This window comes from Cygnus olor, chromosome 13, assembly GCF_009769625.2.
Source record: "Cygnus olor isolate bCygOlo1 chromosome 13, bCygOlo1.pri.v2, whole genome shotgun sequence".
Lineage (NCBI taxonomy): Eukaryota > Metazoa > Chordata > Aves > Anseriformes > Anatidae > Cygnus > Cygnus olor.
In genome coordinates this window covers 19,621,143-19,637,323 of record NC_049181.1, presented here as the reverse complement: position 1 = coordinate 19,637,323, position 16,181 = coordinate 19,621,143, and the positions used below count along the sequence as shown (strand labels likewise).

General features: G+C 36.8%; 1 long non-coding RNA gene across 1 annotated transcript in view; it reads right to left on the bottom strand.

Moving 5' to 3' along the window:
• LOC121077338 overlaps window positions 1-14,449 on the bottom strand; it is an 86,525-nt gene extending 72,076 nt beyond the window's left edge. Inside the window, exon 1 of the long non-coding RNA XR_005823987.1 lies at window positions 14,381-14,449. This is a non-coding gene — a long non-coding RNA (uncharacterized LOC121077338). The remainder of the gene's footprint in view (window positions 1-14,380) is intronic.
• Window positions 14,450-16,181: the final 1,732 nt, after the last annotated feature.

The following is a 16,181-nucleotide window of genomic DNA, read 5'->3' as shown; positions in this document are numbered from 1 at the left end:
CAAGGGTATAGGCACAAGGATACTAGCATCTGATTTACTACCTTTTTTTCAGAAATTACTCTTCTGAAACACAGAGCATCAGCCTCACAAGCATCATCATCCAAATTTAGTAACTTCCAAACATTACCATTTCACAATTCTTCATGCAGCTCTTTCTGCAGAGAATGTACAGCAGGCTTAGTCCTTCTATGGCTGCCCCCATCTTTGTCAGCTTAGCAGCTGAGATTCATTGGGGAGTTTCCTAGTCCAGAATTTTAAAAGGAAGTTATCAACCCTGTCCAGAGCACATGATGATCTAAAGAGAGCATTAAACATGTTAAACAGTGGAGCAGAACTTATTCCCTAGAAAGGCTCATGCTAGAAAACAAATTCATTGCCACTGGTGCACATATTATAAATGAAATTGTGAAGAGTTAACCAGCCTGATGACACCTTGATCCTAGTCCTGCCCAACGATGAGCAATGAACACAGACGTCGCTGAGACATCTGCCTGGAAGCTATCCTCCAACCCAGATGACAGCAATAGAAAAAATATGTTCAAGAGCTTGGCATCTGAGTCTTGCAGCTGTCAGAGCAGAGTGGCCACAGGTGTTACTTCCAACCACGAAATCCACTTGGGAGGGAGAAGGCAAATTAGAGCACAAATGCTACCAGCAAAACAGGGAGAACAGGGCAGACAAAAAAAAAAAAAAAACCCACACCTTACAAGTGCTACCATAGCAGCTTAGATGTCTTCTGCCTATATGTATATTGTGACGTAGACACGGTGAAAAAATTGGTAACCTTAAACTTGAGCATGTAGCTTGAATACAGGTGAGTTGGCACCTGCCAAAAACAAAAAACACCACCACCTTAAAAATAAGGGGGGATTAATTTTTTTAAATATATATATATATATATATATATATATTTTCAGAACACTGAATGACTGCAAGGAAAAGATAGAGTGGTTTGCTTTTTTTCCCCCCTCGGTGATTGCTCAGTGATCTGGAGATGTACCCCCTTTTCTATTCATTTTTCTTCTTGCTCTGTTTAGGCCTTCTCCTTTCATCCCCATGGTCAGCTGTCATTTCTCATTATATGAGCCATCCATGCAAGATGCTGCTTCTAAAAGTGTCACCCTTACTCATGTCCTTTCTACTGCTATGTAAATATGTGCATGAAACCTAGTAATGTTAGAGGTGAGTCTGTAAAAATCTAGGTATAGGCTTTAAAGCTCTGCTACCAAATTTAATAAAATGAGGGAATTAAAAAAAAAAAACATTTAGGTCCAGTTTATAATTCTTTTTCTTTTTAAAAAAGTATGAGACTATGAAGAAGGAAAGCTGTAGAAGTAAGTCATCATAACAAATTTTGCGTTGGCTTATCTTTTAATAGCAGATTTAACAATTTAAGCCAGTGAGACACAGTGAAATTGGTCCAAATGCCAGCTCTTTATTTTATAAGCACTTGCAATCTTATGTTTAAGAGGTCATTTAACTCAAATTCCAGTGAATAGCTGCAGAGGGACAATGATATCATACAGTCTACAAACACCCTGCATTTTCCTCTTGCTTTTAAAACGAGACTATACAAGGCAATATCCAGAAAGATTATTTTTACCTTGAATTTTGTAAAAAACAAACAAAAAAACACTCTATTCAAGTTATAAAAGTAAACAATTTAACCATTTTTCTAATGAAATATGAATTTCTGAAATGCGCTTGCTCTCATTGTTACATGCAGCCTAATCCATCAGTAATTACCAGCAGCTGGAGCTGGCTTGCAGCAAAGTCGTGGTTCTAGACACACACAAGGGAAGATTCCCAATTGATCTTTCCACAGTTAACTCGCCTGAGCACAAAAATATTGCATTAAGACAGGAAGGCACAGAGTGCAAGGGTCTGTGAAAATAGAAAAACCTGCTATCTATAAAGGCCAAGGAACTCATATAAACTTCCTAAGGTTACAGAATGAGGGTAATGGATCACCAGCAGCATGCATAGCAGAAGAAAGGTCATTCCCAGTGAACCCCAGTAAAGTCATTCCCTCCTCTCTCTTTAATTCCCTCCAGAATACACCTGCGCATAAGGTGGAAAGCTTTAACAGCAGAATACTGGAGAAGTCATTGCAATGGCACAGTTCTGCAACACAGAAGTGAATTGAGGGGTTCTACTGCTGCAACCACAGGAAGATGCAGGTCTCAGCTATCTTCCTATAAACTGCTTACTCAGTCCAGGAGTGGATTTCACCAGTACCTCATTTTTGTGCAGATTTTAACACCTTTCCCCACACCCCTCCACATATATATATTTTTTTTTAACACAGAAATCCACACAGAAGATCAGTAAGAGAATTTTCCTTGCAAAAAATACCTTAATAGCAACAGAAAGCACTACTTCAATCAGGTGAAGTTTAAATAAAAAAATATCTGCTTTTCCAGCAACATAGTAAAGATTTTTTTTAAATGTTATCAAATCCAAATGTTTTAACATCTAGATTCATTTCCCTTTCCCTTTGTTCCCTTTATTTAGAAATAAATCTGTGATAATAAAACATATGCACAATACTAATTGACATGATTCCTTAATCCAAACAGATACTGAAAAATTAGCTAAATCCCTTCCTATCCAACATTAAAAAAAAAAAAAAGACAGCTTTGCCCCAGACAAAACAGCTGGACCTAATTCTTCCATGTAGCCTTCTGAAAATACAAGAAAATAGTTGCTGTGTAACCACATCACAACAACTTTTAGATCATAGTCCTATAAATATGTGGAATAGGACATGGTTTAAGTGCCTTAGTTTTTTAACTGTGGCGTGTTCAAAATATTAAGGCTAATGATATAGCTCTTAGAATTGTAAAAGTGGTATACATGGAGAACTTTCTACAGCTAAATAAAAGAAAAGGCTAATTCCCCTAGTAGCCTATACGATTGGTCTCAATATCTATTTATTCCAAAGCCTTTGCATTTAGGAATTGCACTTTGCAACTTGGAGTTGCAAAGTCTTGGAGCATGAGATGATTTACTCAAACTGAACAGCTGATGCTGATGTTTAGCAGTTATTGGCTAGTTATTGGCTAGTTAGTGGCTATTGTTTAGCCACTAGTTAAATTTCTTACCAGGGTGATGGTTACTTGATGTGGGGGGTCCACACTGGGACCACACTGACATACTTAGCAATAATGCAGAAGATCAGATAAACAAACACCATCCCAAGGACCATGGCTCATTTTGGGTTTTGGGACCCCCTACTCTGCTTATACATGGGAATTTCACTAGGCATCAAAAAGATGGATAGCAGCTAATGATTACAAATTTTTTTCAGTACACTGCTAGCACTTATGATTCTATATCTGTAGCAGAGCAAGTACCAGTGCTTCAGAAAATATAGAAGTTAGCGCACACAAGTTTTACAAACTCTATTTTTAAATACCGATGGAATCTTAGCATGCAACTCATTTAGGTGATTTGTTATCTAATATCACCAGTTTGCAGCTAATAGTGCCTAAATACATTAATTGTAAATACATTTTATCTACATGCATGACACAGCCCAATTTAACTTCAGTAATAATAATAATAATAATAATAAACTACTTTAATGGAACTGTTATTTATTATTAGATTTATTTTACATGGGTATGTGAAAGTATGATGAATTGTAAGAGACTTGCAATGTTGAAAACCATTTACAGCTTTCAAAACAGAAGGGAAAAAAACAGGTATTGTTGTTGTGTCCATTAATGCCCATCTTGGGATAAGAGACTGGCTTTCATTAAAGACACACAAAAAAAAAAAAGCTTTCATTAAAGCCACATAGTAAAGTCTATTACTGCTTTCCTGTCTTTGTTCTCTCCCGCTCCTCCACTCCAACTTCCCATTACAGACTGCAGCACAAGTTTTTCAGATCTGATGCCTGACAGTGAAATGGAGAGACTATTAAAGCATTGTATCCAATCATCGTCCCAACTCTCAATGTAAGTTAGATACAACCTACAACTTGCAAAGCCTCCTATTTCCAGTGACTATGAACAATGGACTAAATGGGGTACATTATACGAACTTACATCACCAGCCTTTTCCAAAACTCTAATGTATTCTGCCTTGTCCAATATCTTTTCAGTGAGATGAATAGAGAGATCTGAACTACAGAGGCATCAGTCTCTGCAAAAGCCAGATGGGCAATTTAGAAAAACGGGGAATGCAGGAAAATGTCAAGGTAGGGCTGTTGTTCTAGGAAGGACATGACTCATAAATCTCAGGATTTCCATACATTCGCTAGTGATATAAACAACCATCTGAAAATATAAATGGTAAATACAGAGGTCCCATCACAATGTACTAAGCTCCATCTTAGTGCAACAAGTATTTTTTCTGGAACAACATATTTTTAAAAGTAATGTCAGGTGTTTTTCTTCCTGCCCCAATGCATGTTTTTGCATTACAACATGAGTTTCTCAGCCCCAATGTGATGGGACCCCAACCTGACAATTAGCTTTAAAAAAAGAAAGACTGAAGCAGCCTCTGAGAGTGCATAGACCAAAAGACGGAAGGAAATACGGTATTTATGTTCTGTTACCCTCATCTCTGCCTTGTCTTCATCATGATGGGAAGGACTATTACCTGTCACTATTGGAGATAACCTAGGGATCTGAAACATCCATGTAAGATCACATATAGTTGTTATCATGAGAGTTAGTAACAATTCCCAAGAATGCATGGTTACCAAAACAAATACCAAACCACCATTATCTATATAATCCCCAGATAAAAGTAAAGTTTCTTCAATTCATAATTTCTGTGACTTATTTTTAATTGTAATTTCAAGATTGTTATGCTCGTGAATAATTACTAACCCAACATGGCTTTCTTATTATGTTTAAAAATATGTTGATTTTCTAGGAAATATACCTTCTGTTTCATAAAGCTAACTACTTCAGATATTTAGATACTTTAGCTCTATTAATTACATTAAAAGGTAACTAAGGCTTCAGTAAAACATTACTATGATAATTAAGGACTAGGTACTTCAAGGTGCCAACCATTTCTCTAACCAGAAAAAATGGTACGATGTTGATGTAATTTATAGGATACCTCACTGCCGCAATGTGGCAACACGTGACACTGCATATCTCAAAAACATTGTTAAAAATGTTAAAAACTTGTTAAAACTTGCTAAAAAAATCACAGTCAGTCTAGACGATATCATTAAAAAAGCACCCTCGATTTGTTTTCATGATGGGACATTCATATCACAAAATATCGAGTGAAATTCACAACTGAAGTTCATACAGCTGTTTGTTTTTACACCTGCCTGCAAAAGATCTTCCTCAAACCTTAAAAAATCACTTTAAGTAACAAACTATAATTTCCTTGATGACCTGTGCTCATTAAAATATATGTTATTAGGTAGGATTGCTGTCTTGATATCATTTATAAAGACATGTTATTAAGCCACTTTACACTAACAGCAACCGAATAATTTTTCCATATTGTGGAAGTGGATTAAATACCAATTATGGTCAGATACTGAATTTCCTGGAGTTGGATGGAAGATTTGTTGCTTGTGTTCAGGAGACCAGGACAACACCCTGCATGCTATTTGTGTTTTAAAGATCAAATTCCATGTTCATTTAAAAGGCCATTTACTGCTGTGCTGAAGATTTTTAGGAATCTGAAAATGTGCCCAGTGATTTGAAGCTGTACAGGAACCTCTGTTCACGTGAAGCTTGGGTAACTGCTTTAGATTTTGTGTATGCCTTCTGTATTTGCTGAAGATAAACAACTCTCTAGTCAGACTTTGTCTTTATGAACCATGACTAAACGCTATGCTCAGTTTCAATTTACCAGATGAAGGCCCTAAAAATGCGTGGTGTTTTTTTTTCAAATTAGTTTTTTTCCTTGTTAGCATTTCCATTTGTATTCTGGTGTAGGTGAAATTCATCAGCTAAAAGGCCTCTAAAGTACGCAGGCCCAGGTGATGAGGCAGATAGCATGGAAAGAAAGATAAGCTGTAGGCAAAGCACATCAGCTCCCAAACAGCATCTGCGAAAGCAGTCAGGTGCTCTCCATGTCCCCCTGGGATGCAGCAAAACTTCAGCATGACACAGTACAGTCAGACTGCGAAAGCTAGCCCATCTGACTGTCAGAAATCAAGACCACTGTAATTCTAAAAACAAAGACCAAAGACCGCCATAAGGTTGGTTAGCTCACAGATTAACCACCAGTTTCCAGCTAGCAAATCAAGAAATATTTCACAAGGTGAAATTCAAGCTCATCTGGCCTGGTTTAATTTGCTAAACTAATGATGCCCCTAGACTTTATTGCAAGACTAGCAATTAACTATTTTTTTTCTTATGTAAATGAAAAAAATTAGCTTGGAACAAACCAAACCTGTGATGTTTTGTTTTTTCCCCTCACACACAAGGAAAAACATATTTGACATGAAATGTTCCCTTTGTTCTAATGTAAAACCTAAGGACAGCTTTGAACGTAACCATCCAGATGAAGGAAAGTGTCATACATAATATTACACAAGTATATTGTTTCTGATCATCTCTCTAAATGGCTGGTAACCAAACTCCAAGCTGTTCAAAAGAATTACTAACTTTATGCATGTCCAAAATGTCAAAAATTTCTTTGCATGTGGTGGAAAGGGCAATAGAAAGGCACTTGTGTCTGAGGTGAGTCTCAATATCAGAGCTGCATAGAACAACTAGTGGAAAAAAAAAGTCTCGGGGGGAAAATCACGAGGGAAAGTTCTGTTATTTGTTTATTTGTTTGTTTATTTTGGCCAAATCCAGAAGCAGTACACCTGTACCTTTTCCTTAGGATCTCTTCTGAATCTCACACTGCATTTCCTCAGTCTTCTCCTTTGCCTTTCTTTCACTTCTTCAGATAAATGTTTACGATCTCATTGAAGTACACTCTTCCTTTACTCTCCCACTCTCTATCTTTGCTCCCAAGTGTCTGTTCTCTATTACCTCTGGGTCCTTACTCAATTTCTCACCATCTATCATCTCTGCAGAAGTCTTCCCATCACCACATGAGCTTTCCAATATGTAGTTCTAGAAACTGTGTTTCTCCAGTATCTCCTTAGGAAAGCCTGCCTCCATCTTATACTATACACAGCGAAGCTGAAATATTCTTGTTACCTACAATTGGGGTTATTATACCATCCCTCCTTATTACTTCTTAAAACTTAATTTCTTTTCCCTGGGTTTGTTTTGGTGGAACTAAGATTTTCCTATAAACTAGAGATTAAAAATGCAAGAAACATCCTTGTACAAATCATCCAGGAGAGTGAGTTTGCTTGGCTCAGATTCCCACGCCCCTTTCGGGGATTCCCATGAGTTTCATCAGCAGTCACTGCAGGCACAAAGGACACAGTGTGCTGGGCTCTTTGTAGGACCAGAGCCAAACTCCAGTATAAATGACTACACAGTTCTGCAACACAGAAAACATCTGTATGAAGATCTGAAACCCCCAGGACCTAGATAAATAATACATATAATTAATATTATGTTAACATAGGCATTTGCATGTTTTCTGAAGTATCATTTGTTTCTTTTTTATACTGATTTTCAAGGAGAGACTTAATATTTGATCGTTTACCCACAGAGGATTCTCTAACTATAGTATCTCCTATGTGCAAATTTGTTTACGATGAGGAACTCATTTGTTTTAGGGCAGAGTTGTTGATAGCCTCCAAAAACAAATACAATATCTGACTTAATAAAGAGATTATATATCTAATGGATTTATGAGGCTATAAAAAATATTAAACCCACGAGAACTCAGCTTACAGTGGCTCATAAGTGTTATTTCCAACTGCTAAGTTAACATTTTATGGTATCATTATGCAACTTTTTCAGTCCCATTGGAGAATTTTTTCTATTCTCACTTCTCGAATGAATAGGCTGAAACAATGTACTCCCAAACTGTTCCAGCTAAAAATCTTAAGACACCCTGTTGAGAATCATAGTTAGGTTATTATTTCTGGAAAATACAAACATTTGCTTCCCAAAACATCCAGGGATGCCATATTACTGAACAGTTATTTCTTATTCATCTTTCAGCTATTTTATTAAGCCTTTATAAAGTTATTTTCAAAACAGACAACTGAAAATGAAGCGTTACCATGTGTCTTATTGTTAAGATAAAGTTCATGAAAAGCACAGGGATGATTAATTGGTCTTTACTTAAAATGTGATTGAAAGGTTTTCTGCATCTCTATTGTGTCACGGGGAGTGAATGCAATGAGGATTTCCACATGTAGCAGGTGTCCACTCACGGCAGTGCCACTGGTCACTTCACTGATTTGTTATCCTGCTGCACTAGGAAATGCTCCATTTTGGAAAGATGCACACAAAAATAAAGAGGATATAACATAAAAAAACTACTAAAACCGGCTCAATTTGGAGACAGACCTTCAGCCAACAGGAGAGTTTTTTTTTTTTTTTTCTTTTTTTTGGACAGGATTTCTACCAGACTAGATGCTAAGAGATTAATGCAAAGTTATGCTTTCTTAAAAATTGGGTCATTCTTTCAGCTGGACCCTTCAAAATTTGAGGGCTTGTGTGACTTATTGCCAGCCTCAGTCTAGCTGCAGCCCAGGTGAATCCACACCTGGGAATCTCAGTATTTCAAGCCCCGTGGGGCTGAGAAATTATTACAAGAGAACTGAAAGTAAATTCAGCATCTTATCACAGAATTATGTAATAATGTATCAACAACATTAAATAACAGAAGGTTTAGGCACAAAAATCTTAGCTTCAGTGTCCGGCGATACAAAGAAATGTTGCTATTGAGGCATCTTTTTTGAGGAGTCAAGTTCCTAGTCAGAACAGAGTGATAATATTATCAGATGGCAGAATAATTTGGGTTGGACGGGACCTCAGGGGAAATATGTTTTAATAACCTGCATCACTGAGGTCAGGTTGCTCAGGGCCTTGTCCAGTCAAATTATGAGCATCTGTAAGGACAGAGATGGCACAGAAAGCTCTAGGCAGTCTGCTCTGGTGTTTGACCACCCTCACGGTTTTCCTTTCCAAGTGGAATCTCCCATGTTATGTTGTGAGTCTGACCGTCTTCACATTGGCTTCAGCCATGGTATTATTCAACTCTTCTGCATTTTAAAGTGTCAGATTTTGAACACAGATGTGTCTTCTTTGTAGCGTTGTACCACTCATATCAAGACCCTGCTGCCATTGCCACTACAGCCTTTGGCTTTTGTTGGAGCACAAATATTTAGAGGAGCACAATGTAACAGGTCCTTAGTGAGAAAGTTTTTTTCTGCTTTGGCACTGTCTCACCTGGTAAAGGCATGCACTGTGCTTCCCTCCCTAGCAAATTTTCCATATTGTGTGACAGTGTTAGACATGCACAGAGCACCACTTGTTAGTCCAAATCCAAAAACTAATTTTATGCATTAACCTGTGGAGCAATAAAATATCTATTGTCTACCTGGCAAATGAAATTTTAGTGCTACTAAGTCTATAGGGGTTGGACTTCTGATAAAGCCAAGGTCTCAGCCAGTGCCCTATCTGCTACCACTTACTCAGAAAGTTACCTGCAGCTCAATATCATCTCCCCACAAGAAAATTCAGTTCTGGTTGGGACAAAGATTACAAACTTTTATGGGAACTAACAGAAAAATCTTACAAAGAGCTCCACAAATTTCTCATTAAAGGTAATTAAGACAGACACAAAGACTGAGACAGAAATAACTTGATAAAGCTTACTAGTCTGAAGTTTGGAATGAATCACACTAGATGATTTTAGCAATCCTTGTTTATAAACAGAAAATTAAGAAAAAAAGAAAAAAAACAAAAAACATCAGTAAACAAACATGGGCAAGACCTAATGAGCTCCACCCCAGGGATGATAACTGTTGCAACAGTTTATTGTCAAATAGAAACCATGATGTTTCCCTTAAACACAATGCCCAGTCCTGCTGTGAGGGCAGTAAAGGGGATTTTGGTCATTGTTTTCAAAGAAAACAACTTCTGTTCACTTCTACAATTTATTTGAGTAATATTAACTGCAATCATTGGATTCTTATTGCAGCGACTAATAAGGAGAAGTACAAAACCAAATACATTCCAACATTGGCCACACCTTGAGTACTGTGTTCAGTTTTGGGCCCCTCGCTACAAGAAGGACATGGAGGTGCTTGAGAGAGTCCAGAGAAGGGCAACAAAGCTGGTGAGGGGTCTGGAGAACAAGTCTTACGAGGAGCGACTGAGGGAGCTGGGATTGCTCAGCCTGGAGAAGAGGAGGCTCAGGGGCGACCTTATCGCTCTCTACAGGTACCTCAAAAAAGGCTGTAGAGACGTGTGGGTTGGTCTATTCTCCCATGTGCCTGGTGACAGGACGAGGGGGAATGGGCTAAAGTTGCACCGGGGAGGTTTAGGTGGGATATTAGGAAGAACTTCTTTACTGAAAGGGTTGTGAGGCATTGGAATGGGCTGCCCAGGGAAGTGGTTGAGTCACCATCCCTGGAGGTCTTTAAGAGATGTTTAAATGTTGAGCTTAGTGATATGGTTTAGTGGAGGACTTGTTAGTGTTAGGTCAGAGGTTGGACTAGGTGATCTTGGAGGCGTTTTCCAACCTAGACGATTCTGTGATTAATTTGTTTTCCAAAAATATTATTCAAGTGTTTTTAAAAAAACAAAAACATTTCCTGAAATTAAGTATAATTGTTTATAAGCTACAATCGTTATTTCTACTAAAATTGATCTAGCCCTTATTTTTTAGTAATGCCATGAAAAGCCTCCATTGCAGGTGACTGTTTCAGGAATACAGTAATTTCCTTCTCTGAATCTAATAAGGTTACATGCCACTGTTACTTCAGGATGACATATAATAGTCCTTTTCTTTTTTTTTCCAAATTATTTTGCAATCAAAAGTTTCCTAATAATTCCTCCCAGACATGGAAAAATTACAGGTAGGAAGCCAACTTTCTATGCTAGTTTTTTTCACCCATATCCATACATCTGATTCAATCTTTTAAGATACCTAATTCCATTCCTAAGTTAACTTTGCATTTTAACAGATTGTGTTTTGCATGCAAGCAATGCAGTTTATGACCTGTTTACATTTTAAATCTTTTGCCCCTCTACGTTTTAAAAGAAGCTATAAAATTTGTTTTCTGTTACAATGCTGCAGGGGTCTTGACATTTGCTTTGTAATCTGCCTGTACACTAAAAAAAAAACTCACACATGCATCTTCTCAAAGCTTATTACATTACTTCAGCATTGAGCAAAGAGGGTATATTTTAAGTATAGCCACACATTCCACTGCCTTCAGTTTTGATTTACATTATTATTCTATACTTTAAAAGATTTTGAGCTTGTAAACATGGTGCCAAACTCTAGGGTATTATGCTGGTGCAAACAGATGATCAACAAAAAGAATCAACTTTAAAATACTCTGATTTGATGTAGAAATGACAGACTGAGGTAAATTGAGGGGGAAAAAAAAAAGTAGTTTGTATTAGGCTGCAAAGAAGCGATTACAACTCAATGGGGGAAAAAAGTACAATATGAGAAGCTTAAAAAAACCTGAAAATCACAGAAGTTGGTCTGCCAGAGGTCAAGTCAATAAGAAAGAGTCTAACTCCAGGCCCATACTCAATATGTCAACTTTTACAGAAAATTCAGAAACTGACTTTCTTCAGAAGAAACATATGTCATTCTAAATTTAATTTATTCACTTCTGATCATAAAACTGAAAAGTACAAAAACACCTGCAAAATGTGCAAGGAAACAGAGGTTTGAGCACAAAGTCAATAAAAATGTTCAAGAAGGCACATCTCTGCAATCACCAACAAGCTGCCCCACTAAAACCATACAGCTGACTACTGTCCCCCGCTGGTTTTACACACAACATGGGGCTTATCATAAGAAAACATTAGGACTGGGCATTAGTTTTATGTCTGTGATGCAGAAATAGCAGGGCTAATGCAAAGCAGTAGGGTACAGAGAAATAGTTATGCCTATACAGATCTACTGGAAAGGAAGAAAAGAAAACAATATTGCAGTCATTGATCCTCACTTGGCAGGACAGGGTCAGAGACTCAAATATTTTGTTTTATGAACTAATTACAACACTCGTGCTTTTAATTTTTTTGGCATTAAAATTTCATAAGAGCTTTAATGTTGACTTACTGCACATTTACAATAGCCACACTGATACCATCAACCACGATGACTCTAAAAGCTTTTTAACAAACTATATGGACTATAAACTAGCCTTGACAAAGTAGCCTTCAGAGGCTTTCAAATGCAGTAATGTATGCTTTATTAGGGCTTCTTGCTAATTCTTCATGTCAGTCTGAAACTTAGGTTTTCTTTTTGTTAAACTTCAAAGTTTCTAAAAAGCTGTGTAAATCGGGTGAGGTGAGGACTTTTGAGATTGGTTTACAAACTTCTCATAGTTGCTGTAGCTCATATTACCTCAGTTTTCAATGAATTTCCATCAGTATCTTTCAAGATGTACAACAATAACCTAGAACACAAAATGCTCCATCCACCCTCCTACGTACTACTGAATACACTATGTGTATTCTGTATTCAATTAAGTATTGTATTCAGGTTCCACCCCCCCCCCCCCAAATTTTGCCTCTATCCACATGCTACTGATTCATGAGCAGCTTCTGATTTTCTTGGAAGTATGATTTTTATCTCATCTTCCTTTACAGCTAATAACTTAACTGCAGGAAATTTGTAGTTTACCTACTCAAAATTCATACTAAGAAAGTTAATTCCATTTGGAGATTCAGTTCATGTGATATTATTTCTCCTCCCAAACTGGATTAATGTAATTATTTTATTCAGTATGCAAATATCCACATTTAACACAGACAATTTTGACTTTTTAAATGTTTATCTAAAATTTCCTCCAGTTTCTTCAACTTTTCTACTTGCTTTCCACTAACATGGTCTTATGTAGAGGAAAAGGTCTTTTTTCCTTATTTTACCATTTAAGTAATATTTGCTAATTAAAACTAACCATAATAATCACAATCATAATTTCTGTAATTTGCACCTTGACAAAAAGATTTCTTAAAAATACATCAAAAACCAGGAACAATATGTTTCAGATTTTATTATTAATATATATGGATAGCATAAGGCAATCCTCAAGGAAACTGAAAGGGAAGGATGAAAAAGATAAATGTATTTTAAAGCACCCTTAATATTTAGTACCCAATCAACTAATAAGAAGGCTGTCACATTAATCAGAACAGCTTGAAGCTGTCCCATGTAATCTGAATCTAATAAAAACGGACAATCCCACCACTTAATTCAGGGTGTACAGGCTTCATCACAACTCAAGCCATGATCCTTGATTTCTCCAATCCACTTCAGTCAGTCTACATCACCTTCATCAGTCTGAAGAAGGTTAAGACTACACCATCCCTGCCCATGGTAAATTACTGCCAAAGAAATGGTTTCACCCAGGGCACTTCATACCACATCAGGTAGTGCAAAATGCTGCCTCAGCAAAACCTTTGTTGGGAAGATAATTAATGGGCCAGAAACAAAGAGAACCCCCTTTATGTATGCTACTGCGCTACATATGACCACAGATCACAATTTCGTCATGTAGATATGTCACAGGTTTGAGCAGTATGAAAAATAAGTCAGCATACTTTAGCTTTCAGAAGAAAAAAAATTTAAATTAAATGATAGTTTACTATTGAGTTGACAGAGGATACTTCTCCCTCTAATCATAACCACTCTGTTTGTATATAAACTTTTTCTCCCCCTTCCCCCCCCCCCCCCCTTTTTTTTTTTTTTAAAAAGTATTTCTTGTTAATTATCCCACAGGGTAAGGAATGTACGAGCAACATTACAAGTAGGATATTTGTTTGTAAATGGGATTGGGAAAGGCAACTGAAAGACAAGTGGAAAGGTGAAGAGTTGAAATATCTGCTGGAGTCTTGTTTGTTTAGATTAGCAACTGATTACCACTTGCCCACATCAACTGCAATCAACAGTACTTATATTTATCCTTGGCATTTCCTTCTGAGCTATCAATCAAAACATTTCTTTCTGGTTTTCATGTTAATGTCCTCTTCTAATCTCCAATATATGTACACTTAGTCCCTAATTTGACAACACAAGTATTATTAAAAGTAAGAAACACTCAAATAATTTAGTGAATATGGGTGAATTTTTGTTCCTGATTCAAAGCTTGTGCTGTCCTTTGGAGTTTAGCTGAATTGAAGCTTCATTAAGGTCAAAATTGCTCCAAATACTTGAAAATTTACTTTTCTAATAAAAACTAATGGAGAGTAGTTAAAGACTATTATTCTGTGCGTAGCAATAAATTATCAAACCCCAGTTTGTTTCCTGAAAATAATGTTTTAACTGAAAATACACTTACAAAGCTTGAGCTGTAGATCCATCAGCTCTTCCTGACAACTTAAAGATGTTTCGTCTTTATGAGCATCCTCAAAATGTGAAAAAAAGCGTACAGATTATTAGTTTATATTCACCACAAAGATTTAAAATATACACTTGTGTGATTCATTTCTTGGGATTGTTTTTTTTCTTCCCCTATAAATTCCACTAACCTGTTTCAGCAACTATTTAATGCTGCTGTTCAAATACGAGTGTAGCAGAACCTACCATTCTCAAAGACTGCAAGCAATGCTAGCGTGTTTCCCAAGTACAGCAAGTACAAGACATTTCACTTCACAGGAGAGCTGCAGTGTTCTGCAGCTGCACATTTACATTGCATCTCTGGGTACACAGACATAACCTCTAGTTTGACCAGTTCTTCCAAATGAATTGCAACATACAAAGAAATTTTCAGTGAGGTCCTAGTATTGTCAGAATTGCCTTAGATCTCCTCATTAGTATGATAGTCAGCTCCTGAAAATGTACTGAATTACTATTTTAAATACAAGTATACCAAACTTTCAGACAGATAGAACCTTATGAATGACTTTTCAAAACCTAAAAGCCAGGCAAAGACTTTGCATTTAAATTGATTTATTTTTTTTTTTTAAGGGTTTCCTGATAAGCCCTATTTTCATGACCACACTTAGTGATATCTAGCAGGATACCATAAAATACAGGTAGCCTGGAATAGAATGGCATTCATTTACATACAGATGAGCTCATTACTATTGATTTTTTTTTTTTTTTATCAGCTTTGATTCAAAATTTGAAAGATGTTTTATGAAACTACATAAAATATTAAGCTACGGCCATTCTGTTATCAGTGTCCATTACTAATTCTTTGTACAAGTTTTTACCTGCATTTTAGTAATCATTATTTCATATGTTGATTTGAATCAAAATCATCCCCCCTCCAAATCTTAATCTCTGTTAGGAAGTATTTACAAGTATAAAGTGCATTGCATTGCCTTGTTGTGAGAAGTTTATGCTATAATATGACAAACTACCAAAATATAAGCTCATATTTTAATGGAACCAATATGCTACACTTTCTGTCAGGGAGATATGTCTTCTACCCATCACTCGAACCAACATCAAATTTATGGGCAATCTGCAGAAACTTCCTTGAATAAATGTTGACTTCAAAAGGATTGACAAACATCTTTTCAGAAGCCAGTTCTTAATGAATATTCTGTTTTTTTTTGTTTGTTTGTTTGTTTTTCCTTGAAACAGCAGGAACACTCTACGATCTACTGCATAGTGGGTGAAATGGTACACTCCCTTCCAAAATCCTCACCTAGGCAACTCCAGGAGATATTTAATTCCTCCCCCCCTCCATGTTTGGATACTCATTAAGATTTACTATTTACAGGATGACTGACTGGATTCATGTTATAGTTCATGCCTTCTTTTACATGGCAATAGCATGAGCAGGCCCAAGGGACATGCACTGGCTCAGGAGACAAACCATTAAGAAATATCAACCAGAAGGATGCTGCACACCTTCAGTGGTGTTGTCAACTCTTTCTTCTGCAGAAGACCACCACAATTAAATGACTGTTGATAATTTAATAATTTAATATGAAAAACTTAAAAGTTTTCCAGAAAAAAAGGGGGGAGGGGGGGGGGCGGAATTCTATCCTAATGCAGCAGTACAGACTCTGGAATGTGTGCAATAAACTCAACCACAATGTCAAAAATTATCCCTAAAGAAGTGGTGTCCTCCTAAGCTGACGTGGTGTAACTGAACGAGGAGTCCCATGCCTCAAACAGCAAAAATA